General features: G+C 42.8%; 1 protein-coding gene and 1 long non-coding RNA gene across 15 annotated transcripts in view; both read right to left on the bottom strand.

Moving 5' to 3' along the window:
- The window catches only part of gulp1a (GULP PTB domain containing engulfment adaptor 1a), a 96178-nt gene that overhangs the window by 19616 nt on the left and 63573 nt on the right, over nucleotides 1–12989 (bottom strand). The window contains exon 1 of one of the 13 annotated variants that reach the window (XM_015966844.3): nucleotides 10061–10185. The exons of the other annotated variants lie outside the window; for them this stretch is intronic. The gene's annotated coding sequence lies outside the window, so the exon portion shown is untranslated. Of the gene's footprint in view, nucleotides 1–10060; nucleotides 10186–12989 lie in introns of those variants that run through there. 13 annotated transcript variants of the gene reach the window in all.
- LOC139062610 (uncharacterized) lies at nucleotides 2032–4410 on the bottom strand. Of its 2 annotated transcripts, none has more exons than XR_011516164.1 (3): nucleotides 3246–3384; nucleotides 3108–3168; nucleotides 2032–2167 (listed from the first exon to the last, which is right to left on the bottom strand). It is a non-coding gene; the product is annotated as an uncharacterized lncRNA (long non-coding RNA). The 2 variants fall into 2 exon arrangements; XR_011516163.1 differs by lacking the exon at nucleotides 2032–2167 and adding an exon at nucleotides 4324–4410 and having other exon boundaries at nucleotides 2941–3168; nucleotides 3246–3303.

The following is a 12989-nucleotide window of genomic DNA, read 5'->3' as shown; positions in this document are numbered from 1 at the left end:
CACCCACAGGAGGAACATGAAGGGTCCGGTGCAGTGTGGATCGGGTGGCAGACCAAGGCGGGAGCCTTGGCGGTCCAATACCCGGACAAGGAAACTGGTTTTTGGGACATGGAACGTCACCAATGCTGGCAGGGAAGGAGCAGGAGATTGTGGCAGAGGTTGAACGGTACCGGCTAGATATAGTCAGACTCACCTCGACACATAGCATTGGCTCTGGAATCCAAGTCCTTGAGAGAGGTTGGACACTCTCCTTTACTGGAGTTGCTCCAGGTTAGAGGCGGAGGGCTGGCGTTGGCTTTTTGTTTGCCCCAAGACTCTCTGCCTGTGTGTTGGGGTTAACCCCGGGGACGAGAGGGTAGCTTCCCTGCGCCTTCGGGTCGGGGAACAGGTTCTGACTGTTGTTTGTGCTAATGGGCCAAATATAGTACAAAGTACCCACCTTTTTTTGGAGTCCCTGGGACGAGTGCTAGATGGTGCTCCATCAGGGGACACCATTGTCCTGCTGGGTGACTTCAATGCAAACATGTGCAATGACAGCATGACCTGGAGGGGTGTAACTGGGAGGAAGGGCCCGCCTGATCTGAACTCATGTGGTGTTTCGTTATTGGACTTCTTTGCAAGCCGCAGTTTGGCCATAACGAACACCATGTTCGAACATAAGGATGCCCATCAGTACACTTGGTGGTGAGTTGAATCAGATGGCAGGGGAAGATGCCGCGTAGACCTGGCAGACCCAAATGCATAGTGAGGGTCTGCTGGAAACGCCTGGCAGAAGAACCTGTCAAGACGGTCTTCAACTCCCACCTCCGGCAGAGCTTTGACCGCGTCCCGAGAGCAGTGGGGTACATTGACTCCGAGTGGGCCTTGTTCCACTCTGCGATTGTTGAGGCGGCTGTTGCTAGCTGTGGTCGCAAGGTGGCTGGTGCCAGTCGTGGTGGCAACCCCCGTACCCGCTGGTGGACACCAGAGGTTCGGGGAGCTGTCAGGCTGAAGAAGGAGGCCTACAGTGCGTGGCTGGTCTGTGGGTTTCCGGAGGCAGCAGACAGGTACTGGATAGCCAAGCGGGGTCCAGCTGTGGCAGTGAGTAGCCCCTGGCTGCATCCCGGAGATCGGGGCGGGGCTAAATGTGGGCGGGGTTAAACGTTTAGAGGTGGGTGGAGACAACTATTTGACTCCTGCCCCTCTCTCAATGGAACCAGGAAACTGCGAGTAGCCCCTTTCTAAGGATTAGAAAGCCCTAAAAACCCACAAAACCCATGTAAAGCATAACATTGATAATCAAATGACTTATTTGCTGGATGTCATGATAATTTTAAAGAGCAGATAATTACAGGCGCCATTTTTGATCCAATCTGTTCTGATATTTTTATTCTTTTTTCTACTTTTGTATGGTATGTGTATTTATAGCACATAGGTATTTGTGTCTTTTAGCTATACTTTTGGTACCTCTATAAAAGGTTCAAGCATTTATAAGACTATTCTTTGAACCTGTCAAAACCATTTTAATAGTTGATTTTATCAATGCTGCCTTTATTTTAATAGTCATTTCCCAAGTGAGTGTAAAACAGTATAGACAGACACGGGTAAATTTGTTGTACACTCCGTTATATCAGCTACATTAAGAGGAACAGAGACTTAAATTGTGTTGATACTTCTTAAAACATGCCAGGGTATGAGGCGGGGTGGTGAGACATTGTGTGAGACACCCAAGAATGCAGACTAAATTTTTCAAAAAAGGTAAATTTAATAGAGCAAACAACAGCCAACACAGGAATAAAAAAAAGTACAAACAAATGAACCAAAAAGCACACAAAAAACAAGAGAACCTCCAAAAAAACAATGTGAGGAGGAAAAAGAATGCAAAAACTGTGACACCGCTGTACTATGGCATTTCAAAACCAGAAAGCACCTTCATCTTCCTTTTTTGCTCAATTTCTCTGCAGAACTCCTCATAGTCTGACTGAAAACTAAACATGAACAGGAACGGTTCCCTGCAATCGTTCATCTCCTCTTCATCTAGGCCATCACAGAAGCATAACCTCTCCACTGCCCTCCGGCAAGCTTCCCTGTCCATGGTGATGACCTGGGGAAGGGAAAGGCTTCCTTTGAAGGACCTTGTGGTACACCACCTTGCTGCCTCAAAGGTGTCCTCAAGCAGAGACTTCTCCTAATCAAAAATAAAGACAATATTAAAATTACTGCTGTCAAGAGATTAAAAACATATTTTACATTAATTGTGTATGATCTGAAAGTAATCTAATCTTTCAATTTAATCTAATAACTGTACATAATATAAGCCTTATTTTCAATGCTAACAGCTAGCCAAACAGCTGATGCTGTGGTCTTTCCAATCTGCAGCACGGAGGTGCGTCTGATACAGGAGAGAAGCTGTCAGCAGCCTTGATACTCAGCGACACACCCATTACATCCAAATGGTAACAATAACTTTGGAAAAAGTTGCAAGAAGGGTGAAAAAAACGGAGTAAAGATAACAAGGTCGCTGAAATAAACACTGCTGCAGCTAATCTCTCACCGGTCTTGGCACTGTAACGTCAACCCTTCAACTTATGAGTTTACATCAACCCTTCAAGAACAAGAAAAGAAATTGGTTTATTTAAAAGTCCCATAAAGAAGCAGTAGATTAAAAATGATAAACATAATTAAAATATATAACACGTTAATCATGGCTGTAAAAAATTAAATGCAAGTAATGGAATTATTTGACACCTCTAATTAAAATAAAGGTTGGAGAAGAAACAATGACACAAGAAAAGTCCAGTTCCAGCAAGTTCTCAGCCTCTGCTAGAAAGGAAAAAGATTGTGGTTCATAAAAAGCATATTAACGATGCAAGTTGTAAAAAAAGATCAGTTGCTTAGTATTCTGGTTTAATGAAAATAGAGAAATGACTGAAAAACTTGCTTTGAAAAAAAAAGTGATCTGTCTGGAACGGTCTTAATTTTCTAATCTTGGCAAAGTAACAATTTCATTGTGCAGAAAGCGTGTTTTTCTAGCTGTGCATATGACAAAAGGTTGAATCTTGAATCTTCCCACATCCCATTTCGACAACCTAGGGGGTTGTGTACAATAATACTTGTTTGAACAATACCTGATGCTGCACAGACTAATTCAGTATGGCAGGACTTCTTAGGAGGGACCACTTCCAGGCCCTGAAATAAGTGAAGGAATTATGCTTTAGTCTGCAAGCAACAGTTGAACTACAAGAAATAATCAAATTGTCTCTCACCTGTTTTACTCTTTCCTCTCTCCGTCTTTTTCGTGCCTGCACTCTGTCTTCCTCAGACCTTGGTGATACAATGACAACATTCATTCACTATGAAAACATTCATGTTATTCTGTTGCCACTTGACTGAGCAAAACGTTTATATAATTACACACATCAGATTAGCACTCTAACCATAATAATAAAGCCCATCAGGTGTAGAACTCAGATACGAACATAAAAAGCTTAAAAAACTAACATATTTCCCCCCTGTAAAATATATTTTCCACCAAAAAGTAATCATGACTACACAACATATCTCCCCAAAGCTATAAAAGTGTTCCTACAGGTTTCTTCAACTTAAATTTAAGTCTGTTTAAGATCTTTCTAAAGCCATATGGAAAATTAATACCTATTTCACGGCACTATCAGCAAAAAAGTAAACAAATAAAATAAAATTATTGAACTAATTTCATTTATTTATCTATACAACTTTACCAATATATTTTGACAAAACACTGGGTGGGCACTTGGTAGAAGATCGGTTATATTTTTAAACAAATGGTTAAAAATATAACCGATCTGGTTTGACATTAGAACCTTAATAATTTTTGTTGCCTATATTTTAGTTTAATTTTAAGACATTTTTTTTATTATTGCTAATTTTATTACCCTAATTTCTTGCAGTATTTCTATTGTATAAAAGCAACAGTGCAAACAGTAAAGACACAAAATTGAAATAAATGTCTAAAAATAGTGCTTCTCTTGGTGTCATCACTTGTTTGGAATATTTTGATGAACTTCAGAAGAAAAATGCAGTACAGAAAACTTACATCCAACACAAATTTTAAGACCCAGATGCCAAAATTGAAGGGTTTCGCCAGTCTTTTAAAGGTATTACTTTCAAATTCATAAATTCATTAAGACTCCGTGGGAACCCTGTAAACATTTCTCCTCAAAAGTAAGCATGTGTAAAATAGGCTATATGTATCATCTAAAACTCATAATGGGAAAAAAACCTTTAATTTCCAAGTTTATAAAACGTTCGCCCAACATTGGTCCTCGATATTGTTAAAACAGAGAAAGAAAAATCCTAGCTTACCTCCATTTTGGCAGCTACTTCCCTCTGTCCCGACACCTGTCACAGCATTGCACACACACATATAGCATAGCGGTTTCCTGGTTCCATTGAGAGTGGGGCAGGACGCAGGAGTCAAATAGTTGTCTCCGCCCACCTCTAAACGTTTGACCCCGCCCACATTTAGCCCCGCCCCGATCTCCGGAATGCAGTCAGGGGTAGTTGGTGGCAGTTGCCGAGGCAAAATCTCAGGCGTGGGAGGAGTTTGGTGAGGCCATGGAGAAAGACTATCGATCGCTCCAAAGAGGTTCTGGCAAACTGTCCGGCGCCTCAGGAGAGGAAGGCAGCAACTCGCTCACACTGTTTACAGTGAGGATGGGGAGCTGCTGACATCAACTGGGGCTATAGTTGGACGGTGGAAGGAATACTTTGAGGAGCTCCTCAATCCCACCTACATGCATTCCGAGGAGGAACCAGAGCCGGGAGACCTGGGGATGGACTGTCCAATCTCGGGGGCAGAAGTTGCTGAGGTAGTCAAACAACTACACAGCGGCGGATGAGATTCATCCTGGGTATCTCAAGGCTATGGATGTTGTAGGGCTGTCGTGGTTGACACATCTCTGCAACACTGCATGGCCATCGGGGGCAGTTCCTGTGGAGTGGCAGACCACGGTGGTGGTTCCCATTTTTAAGAAGGTTGACCTGAGGGTGTGTTCCAACTATAGGGGGATCACACTCCTCAGCCTCCCTGGAAAGGTCTACTCCAAGGTACTGGAGAGGAGGGTCCGATCAATAGTTGAATCTCAGATAGCCGGTACTAAGTCTGACCTGTTCCCAGTGAGGGTTGGACTCCACCAGGGCTGCCCTTTGTCACCGGTTCTGTTCATTACCTTTATGGACAGAATTTCAAGGCGCAGCCGTGGTGTGGAGTGTGTCGAGTTTGGTGGCAGGAGAATCTCGTCTCTGCTTTTTTGCGGATGAGGTGGTCCTCCTAGCTTCATCCAGCTCTGACCTTCAGCTCTTGCTGGGTAGGTTTGTGGCCGAGTGTGAAGCGGCTGGGATGAGGATCAGCACCTCCAAATCTGAGACCATGGTTCTTGACCGGAAAAGGGTGGCTTCCCAACTACGGGTCGGGAGAGAGGTCCTACCTCAAGTGGAAGAGTTTAAGTATCTCCGGGTCTTGTTCATGAGTGAGGGTAGGAGGGATCGAGAGATCAACAGGCGGATTGGTTCAGTGTCTGCAGTGATGCGGACGCGGAGCCGATTTGTCATGGTGAAGAGGGAGCTGAGCCAGACAGCCAGGCTCTCGATTTACCGGTCGATCTACGTCCCAATCCTCACCTATGGTCATGAGCTTTGGGTAATGACCAAAAGAACGAGATCGCGGATACAAGCAGCCGAAATGAGTTTCCTCCATAGGGTGGCCGAACAAAGCCTTAGAGATAGGGTGAGGAGCTCGGACATTCGGGAGGGACTCGGACTAGTGGATCGAGAGGAGTCAGTTGGGGTGGTTTGGGCATCTGGTCAGGATGCTTCCTGGACGCCTCCCTGGGGAGGTGTTTCAGGCATGTCCTGCCGGCAGGAGGTCCCCGGGTCGACCCAGGACACGTTGGAGAGGTTACATCTCCAATCTGGTCCGGGAACGCCTTGGGGTCCTGCCGGAGGAGCTGGTGGAGGTGGCCAGGGAGAGGACGGTCTGGAGCTCCCTAGTTGGGATGCTGCCCCTGCGACCCGCACCCGGATAAGCAGAGGAAGACGACGATTTATCTGACAGTGATTGAACGGAACTGCTAGAAAACACAAAAACTCGAATAATGACTTGGTGTTGGCTTCACTGGCACATAAAAGCAAGTCTACTAAAACCTGGAAAATTTTTGATTTATTGATTTTCATGCAGATTATGAAGCCTCAACATTAAGCTGCGGCTACAATGTAGCTCATCACCACCAGGGTGTGTGTGAATGACTGATTGTGTTGTAAAGCGCCTTGGGGGCTTCCAGGTCTCTAGAAGGCACTATATCAAATACAGGCCATTTACCATTAAATGTTAAAGGCATTCTATGCAACTTTTTCATATTTTTAAATAATTTTAGGGACAGCAGTAGCTCAGGAGGTAGAGCAGGTTGCCCAGTAATCGGGAGGTTGCAGGTTAAATCCTGGCTCCAACCAGCTGCTGTTGTTTCATTGGGCAAGACACCTAACCCACCTTGCCTGCTGGTGGTGGTCGAAGGAACTGATGGTGCCAGTTCAGCAGGCCTCGGCTCTGTCAGGGCCCCTCGAGGCAACTGTGGCTACATTATAGCTCATCATCAACAGGGTGTGAATGTATGTGTACGTGGGTGAATGACTGATTGTGTTTTGAAGCGCCTTGGGGGGGTTGTAGAACCCTAAGAAGACACAATAAAAATACAAGCTTTTTATCGTTTACTGAGCCAGTCTGCTAAAACGACTCTTTACAAGGTTAATGAAATGTCAGTCAGCCCCACTGCCCACTGTGGCCAGAATATTGCACTTGCAACTTTAGAGTTGGCAGGCCACTCTGCTCCTGGACTCTGCACATTTCCTGCATGTTTTAGATCGTGAACACAGCTGATTTGTTTGATTTACTCACAAACCACTCCTTTAGAAACTAATGAAGTCTGAGGAGACGTTCCAGCAGTTAGATTAACGTGTTAAAAAGACAAATGCACAGGGAGAAGATAAGTTTCACTTTTGGTTTTACGAGTTAAAACGGACACTAGAGGGTGGTAAAAGCAAGCGAAAAGTGCTTAGTTTCTCTAAGTTCATATCATTTGTTGTTTCATGGTAAGATTTATTCATTTAATATATTAGATTTTTTCCTGTTGAACTTTAACAACGTTGCAACCTTCTAACATCCCACTCCTAAAGGAGAAATGGAAGAAGTGAAGTGTTATAAAATCAGTTTATTGTCTAATTGTGCACATAGAGGCTTGAGTTCAATACCAGGGATTCAAGCTATGCTGTACAGTAAAAGACATTTTTCTCCCAATCCTTTTAAGACAAAAAAGAAAGCTTTCAGCTTCAGCCTGAAACATTCAGAAAAACTCAAATTAACCATAACACTTCTGCTTCATTATTTCACACAATCCCACCACTAAAAGTAACCTTTTCTGGACTAAAGAGCGACATTTTTATGAAATCTACTTTAGCAACATGTTGAATATCACTCAAACACAGAATGGTTTCTTTTGCAAATGAAAAGCATCCACCTGCAGAGTCTCTGACTGTGACTCCACTCTGCTTTGCATCGGTTCCCCACCGTTTGTTCGGCAGTTTGCAGAACGGCAAGGACAAACTGTACCAGACCGGTCGCTGTCAGCGAGACCTACAATCAATATTCTTATGACTGCAAAAAAAATTTATAAACAGGAACGGTTAGCATCATAACAGCCGTCTAACGCAGCAGGTTCTGCAGAAAATTTAATTTAATCTTTCCATGTTGGGTCTTTTCCATTTGTCAGGAGAAAGGTGAGTGATTAGGACTTATTTAGTGGATGGAAAAACAAATCTCACTCGCTCTGAAACGTCAACATGTTTTACACAATAAAAAAGTGCAACAGTAAAGTCTAGTTCTGGGAAGAAGATGGTGCATGCCCCGATACCAGAGAAGCTTCACTCACCTTGCCTGCTGCTGGTTGTCTGAGTGCACCCTAAATAAGCTGTGGCTTATTTGTGCTTATTATGTGGGGGGTGTAGCACCCTAGAAAGGTATCGAAGACCATTTATTACAAGATTAAAACTCTTGTTTTTCTTTTTCTTGAGGCAAAAATTTGTGTTATTTTTCATCAACCGGGATTCTCCACCCAGTCCCAGGACATATCTTCAACAGCTCAGGTGACTCCTCTTGATGAAGAGGTGGAGTTAGACTGAGCTCCTCTTGGATGGCAGATCTTAGCTAGCTTTGACTGATACATATCTTAGAAAATCTTCATCTACTCAAATAAGCATCAATGAATTCACAAAACGAGTTAAAAGTGATGAGAAAGACCAAAATGCAAAAGAGCAGAACTAAATAGGAATAATGCTGTTATAAAGCTCCCATGATTCATTACTGCTCCTGGTGAGAGCTGACATCAACGAGAACCCCTCAGCCACGAGCACGATGAGCCAGAGAAGGTCTTTAATAGCAATTCTGGAAGCAGCTGAAGAAATTTGAGGTGAAATAAGATTTCGGGTGGAGACTTCCTACATTCCTCCTTCTGCCAAGGTTCTCTGCAGAAAGAGACAAGTTGCATTCTTCTGTCAAAGAGCTGGGAGGCCACGAGTCCTGCAGATCCCTACATCAAATGATGAGCCTGCAGCTGTGGTACCTCAGGATTTTAGATAAACAGCGTTTTCTAGTCTAGATGCAAATTTCTTTTCATCTCTATCTCTTTAATGGTTTCTGTTTTTGTTCTAATCAAAGGGAACAACAGAGCAAGGAGGGGTGGGGGAGGAAACTAACAGCTGTTTTTCATCAAGAACATAAATCGCAGCATCTTTATTTTGTTTGCCTTTAACATGGAGCAAAAATAAAGTTTAAAAATTAAAATATATAAAAAGTACACACACACACACACACACACACAATGGGTCTGCGTTTAAGTCCAAACGTTCAACGGCAAATAAAGAATTTAAAACTGGAAAAAAAAGAGAGTCTCAAACGGACAAAATCCTCCAAAAATCCCCACTGAGAGCTTTAAGATTCTCGCAAGCAGGTCAGAAACGTCTGACAGTGACGGAACCGGGTCACGGTTCTGTTTGTTTGTGGCAGACTTGGATGCTCCATTCGACACTTGACTGTTATATCACTCTTTCTGATTGGCAGCTGCACCCTTGGCCTTGTTTTAATGGCTTCCTGTCTGGTGATTCAACAGAATCCCTGTGGGAGAATGACTGACCCCTAAGGTGTGTGCGTACACACACACACACACACACACACACACACACACACACACACACACACACACACACACACACACACACACACACACACAGTTAACACAGAGCTGCAAACATCCTGAGTCTCCCTGCTGCAGCCGGAGAACAGACTTACTGAAATCGTCACTCCTGCAACACTCAAGTTCAGCTTCACAAAGATTCACAAATGGCCACACTCTCTAACATCTGACCAGAACCAAAGAATGAGATCCACAAAAAATAAAAAATAAAACGCAGACAAAGCAGTTCTCTTACTGACATATGAAATGTGCATCCAGTGTTTGCCGTGACTCAAACATCTGGAATTTGGGGTGGAAAAAGAATCTGTCTGGATTTATACTAGCCAACTTTCACCCAGCTCTGTCAAGCTCAAACATCTAAAAGCAAACTCAGAACCACGTTTATAGAAGTGCTAAAAGAAAGCTTGAAACCTTTATTCCTAAATGCCTCTCAGCTTGTCGATAATCTCGCACAGATGCATCAGAAAGGGGAGTAACTTTGATCAGAACTGAGGCGTGTGGTGGGTTATCAGCAGAGAGCAAAATCCACAAAGATCCTTTGTTTTTGTTTTTTGTTTTTTTTGCTTTTCTCCAGTAAGTCTGCTGGCAACAAAAACCATCAAACATCACTTCAATCTGCTCATGAAGTTGTTCTGAAATCCTCGTCTGGGTGAGTAATGGAGCTTTCTGACCTGAAATCCAGATGCTGATGGATCAAATGCGCGCCCATGACTTACTTTATCAGCAGGAACGCACCGGTATCTCTAACCGAAAGGAAAAAACACACAAACAATAACAGAACAGAGACAAAAGCTACTTACTGGTGGAACCGAGGAGAGGAAGTTCCTGTGGACCTTAATGGTTTTCAGCTGTGGACCAGATGTTGCTGCACTGCTGTGGTAAGGAGAGATGATGGGGCGTCCAAACTTAACAAGAAGGTTCTGCCTTCACACAGAATACTTGACATCCAAATTCAACTTCCTCCGCCCACAGCTCCTCCAGAAAGGAGCTTCGCATGTTCAGAAAAGAGAGAGCCTTTTTGGCTGTGATCGGCTGTGATGCTAAGTCACATGTCAGAGGTAAAACTACAAAACCCAGCAGGCAATAAACTCACGCCTATAAAAGAAATATGAACTTACACTTTGCAATGTAGGCGGTGAATTAATTTATTTGGGAACTACATTGTACACTAATGTGGAGTTAAAAATAAATAACTTTTATAAAAAGATCAATTAGTATGTCCAAAGACCGATTTTAACCCTTTAACAGTGTCGGCTTTTGTAGCTAAAATAGAAAACCAGTCCAAAGGAGCATTTCCCCCAGTAAACGTTAACCCACACACAGTCACGGGATTGAACTCACGCAAGCATGCTAGGTATGAAGGTATTAAAACAACATGGCGTTGGGCGCTAGCGGCAGCATTAGCCTAGCGCTGGTTTTGAAAACACGCAAAAGTCTTTAAGCTGCGGCAGCATCTTGATTTCAGAACAGACAAACGGAAAGGTCAGCTCGATGAAAGCAAAGCAATTCACAAGGCACGACAAATGGAATCGAATCGTAATAATTGATTCTAAATTAATAATTGAATCTAAATTAATAATTGATTCTAAATCTTCGGAATCAAATCACTTATTGAAATTTCACAAAACTTTTTGAGATATAAAATTCTAATATGAATAAACAAAATAATGAACTTCTTATGACTCGGCTTTTGGATTATGACCATTTTCTATGCTTGTTTTTACTGTTTTATCAGTTTTTTATTGAACAGTTTAATTTTGTTTTGAGCTCTTTGCTTCACCTCCAGTTAAATAAAGCCAGGGGCACACAGAAGGCGCTGCGCTGCGCCACAGAAGTGCCGCAGTTTTGGGAGGTCAACAGGACTTGCTACGCCGCTGAGAGCTTCATGGAAAATCGCGCTATTGTCACAACATCATGCGGGACAGAACAGGAAGCGGAAAGTGACTCTTTTGTTTATTCGTGATCAGACTTGCCGTTGTGTTTTGTGAGACTAATTCATTAAAAAATGGGTAAGTACGCTATTTATTAGAATATTTTAAGATCAATAGTACAATACTGTAATCTAGCATTTCTAAGCTCCTCGTCCATGTTTTGGCGGTTGGGTTAGTGCCATAGGGCCGTTCCACGCTGTAATGTCTGTTGTAAAGTACTCCACAATGTTGTAAACAGCCACGGTGCATGAAATGAGCTGGCGCCTACCTTCAGCACCTCTGCGCAGACCAGTGTTTCTGGGACGTGGCGTTGCGCTCCCCGTGTAGCCACTCCCAGTACTATAATGGTTCCTGGCGTGGGACAGCGGATCTGTCTTCTGTGTGCCCCAGGCTTTACTCGCTTACTTTTACCTCCAGCCTCCGCCATGATGCTGACAAAAAAGTAAACTTCTTTTTTTTTTGTCTTCTTGTGCTTTTTATTGACATTGACAAACTAAAAAAGTGACTGCTAGTGCTGACATGAGCTATCAGCAGCAGTAAAACAGAGTGCCCCCTAGGGCACCTACCTGTCGCACAGAACTGTTAAATGTGGTTTCTGGTAAGCAGATGTCCAATGTGAACTTGCTAAAGTTTCTACTTCAAGAATCACTCAAACCCCTATTTAAAGGAAAATCCTACGGTGTTAAAAGTTCTTCAGTGTTGCTTTAAGTAATCTGTAATCAGATTACTTCAAGGTAACTGCTGTTAAGCATGAAGAAAAAATTTGCTAAACAACAAAATAAATCTGAATAATTCAACTTTTCACAAAAATTTGTTGCACTGCAACTTGTAATCATCCGACGTAACAAATATCCAGAAGAGAACAAAGATAATTCTGAGCTATAAATGAACTTGTTTCTTATTTTTCTGGTTTTTGGTTACAGAATCTGCTTGTTTAGAGCTTTGACTGGTGGTGTGTTTTTGCTGGCTCTGACTTTTCTGCATGAGAGAGAATTTTAAAGCTGGGAGGGTCTGTTTTCTGTTCACACTTAAGTTTTGCTGGGCTTTTCATTCCTCAGTTCTGTATCATTTCATGTATGAACAGCTGTGGCGTAGAGGAAGTGGTTGACCCAGACACCTTGGATAAAGTGGACCTTCGTCCTAAAGAAAGAGTCCAAATTTAAGAAAAAAAAATGCATTCTGCAGTTCAAGAGGTGAGAAGCAAAGATAGCAGTAGTAGTTTGTTATTCAGCTCCTTTTCTGTGAAAACAAAATATAACAAACATGAGTAAAATATTTAAAGTCTCCGCATCCTGTTTTGCAGTTCTGTGCTTTTCAGATTCCAATTATTTCAATCTTTTCCTGGGATGCGACCGGTTTGCGGGAGTGGGTGGAGAAGCAGGAATGTGCATCTCAATGAGAAGCATTTCAGCAGATTTTCAGCCAATTTAAAGCCTCTGCGTGATCCGAGCTCAATCCCGGCAGGTAATGCAAAACAAATGTGTGATAAAGGAGATTTATTTTCTGCTGGATTGGCAGGCGAATGCCTAAACATCACTGATGACACCACCGTACCTTCATCTGGTCTTACAAAGATGGATAATAAAGCCAAGTCTCCAGATGAAAACATCTGCTTTAGCTAATAACTTGTTACACGTGGCATAAAGAAAGCCCATCAGCCATGATGGTTCTTTTCAGGCTGTAATCAATATTATTATCCAGAAGTATTCTTATTCATTATAAGACTGGATTAAATATAATTAATTATTTTCTAGCAGCTAAAACATCGACCTATCAAGCAAAACAAAAAGCTATTTCA

This window comes from Nothobranchius furzeri, chromosome 14, assembly GCF_043380555.1.
Source record: "Nothobranchius furzeri strain GRZ-AD chromosome 14, NfurGRZ-RIMD1, whole genome shotgun sequence".
Lineage (NCBI taxonomy): Eukaryota > Metazoa > Chordata > Actinopteri > Cyprinodontiformes > Nothobranchiidae > Nothobranchius > Nothobranchius furzeri.
The sequence above is the reverse complement of the archived record's forward strand: the minus strand, read 5'-3'. Positions and strand labels throughout refer to the sequence as shown.